Genomic DNA, 2,467 nt, shown 5'->3' with positions numbered 1-2,467 from the left:
TTTATGTCCTCTACAGCATTCACTAATGGCTATTTCTTCATGTTGCTTTTTCTGCTAAGTGAATGTGATCGGACCCTTCCCCCTCTATGCTATACTCAACCCAATCTATTCACAAATTCTTCATGTGCGTTCTATTTGAAACTCATTCAAAGTATTCACTGTGTCCTTGTCAGCTGAAGAAATTGCGAACGAAACTTTAAAAACAAATCTTATCCAGATTTTCGGTTTTACCACTCAAACCGTTCCGCATCCCACGATGCATTATTTTATTCACCCACGATATTACACGATCTCATCTACACTGTACGTGGGTGACACATGTCGCGTGAAGGAGAAAGGGCAGGGGCATGTTCGTCCCAAAATCTTCGGGCGAACAGTTTTTCACCATGACTATAAATACCCCTCTCCCCTTCCTCACTTCATTTACTCCGCTCGACCGCTGTCTCTCGCTCGAGCTCCTCAAACCCTAGCGCCGCCGCTACTCCATCGTCTCCGGTGTGGAAGAGCTTCGCTGCCTCGACCTCGTCACCGTCGTACTCGCGCCGGTTGCGGAAATCTTCACTCCGCCGCCGCCGTAGTTGTCTCCCTCTGCCAAGTTAGGGCGTGGGAGATCTAACCTGACGAACTTCGCATCCGTTCTTCTCAGATCGTCGTGTTCTTCATTTTGGGTAATTAAAAGTTACTTTTATTACTCACCTTGATTCTCAAACTTTCCTGAAAATCTCCAAAGGTGTTTTTCTTCAAATCCTCACACATATGAACACCTCACGGATCGTATGATCTTGAACTATTTCTCTAAGAAATCATTCTCTTCAAGATTCCTCAATTGTGTGGATCTTCGATCTATACAACTCCGGAACCTGAGACAAAACGCTTGGTGAAATTCCTCAAGGCTCATCTGGTCAAATTCCTTAAAACTTGTTTTTTTTGAAAAATCTTCTGAGAACGCATATGACCTCTCCAAATTCCTCGCACCTACACTCTGTTCACAGGTACTCATGTCCGCTGCTGAATCACTAGGTTCTCATCAACTTAACTCATTTGCAGCGTTCCTCAAAGAAAAATTGCATACTTCTTCAGAGTGTTCAATTGTTCAAATTCCTCATCTGAAGAATATGGCTGAAGGAAAGAGACCGCATAAAGGAGGAAAGAGGCCTGAGGTCATGACTGCTTTCGAGATCCCTGATGACATATACAAGGACTATTGCACACCCGATGAAGCCAAGTTTGGCAAAGAAAACAAAAATCAGCGTAAAGTGCGCATTCAGAGAATTGAACGGAGATGGGCAAGAGAATGGAGGGAATATCGATATGTTACTCCAAAGTACATGAAGAAATTTGCCCTCAATCCTCCATGCCCTAGAGCTCCATTGGCACCTGGCCAAGTAGCTGATCCCACTAGCATCAAAAGTGGTGAGGACTTTCCTGAAGAATGGGCTAAACGCCAAGCCAAATTGGCAAGACAAGCCAAGGAGGATGTGAAGAAATTCAATGAGGATTCTGGTGCTGCTGCTGCTGAGACCTCGGTCAGACCGAGGAAATCAATGCCTAAGAAGCCTGCTCGCAAGCCAAGTGCTTCACCGACAGCACCCTCACGGCCAAGTTCCTCAGCTATGCCCTCACGGCAAATTCCTCAGACTGCTACAGCTCCATCAAAGTCCTCAGCTCCTGTGCATCTGGCTACATGCCAAAGGACTCCTAGTTTCTCAATTGCTTCTGGTGTCTCAGCAAGTTCCTCAGCTGCACCAAAGTCCTCATCAGGCCCCACACTGTTGAAGACTAAAGCAACAGCTGGACGCGGTCCTCGGCCAAGTCCAAGGAAGAAGCAGGTCGCATTCCATGTGCCCTCTGATGATGAAGCTTCTGATGATGAACTTGCAGAAATCATCAGAGATAGACAGGTAAAGGCCGCTAGAGCCAAAGGCACATCTGTGCCACTGCTTTTGGATCCGAGGAAAATCCTCGATTTCATTGATCTCTGGCACAAGGATCCAAACACCCCAATGCCTGATCTTCCTCTGACTCCTGGTCAAAGTCACATGATGACCCATTTCATCACTGAAGAGAAATGGAAGTTTGAGAAGGCAAGAGAGATAAAGAAAGCTCAATACAGAAAGGAGAAGCTCCTGAAGAAGAATGTTGTCAGAATGACACCTGAGGAACTTCTCAAGGCTCAGTCAGAAATTCAAGCCCTCCGCAAAGACTTCGATGCATACTATGCTGATTGGCAAGGAGCCAAAGTGAGATTCGTCGATCTGACGAAGAAATTCATGAATGTTGCAGCCCCATCGCAACACGAAAATCTTCAGGCTGCAGACTCTGCTCAGCCTGCTGAAGAACATGCCAGCACCGATGATGACTTTCAGCCTGCTGAAGAAAATGTAAGTTCCAGGGCTGATGACTCCCTTCCAGCCGCTGAAGAAATTGCCAGGGCATCCACTAGTGGTGCGGCTGAAGAAACTGAAGA

Source organism: Triticum dicoccoides, chromosome 5B (assembly GCF_002162155.2).
Source record: "Triticum dicoccoides isolate Atlit2015 ecotype Zavitan chromosome 5B, WEW_v2.0, whole genome shotgun sequence".
NCBI lineage: Eukaryota > Viridiplantae > Streptophyta > Magnoliopsida > Poales > Poaceae > Triticum > Triticum dicoccoides.
The sequence above is the reverse complement of the archived record's forward strand: the minus strand, read 5'-3'. Positions refer to the sequence as shown.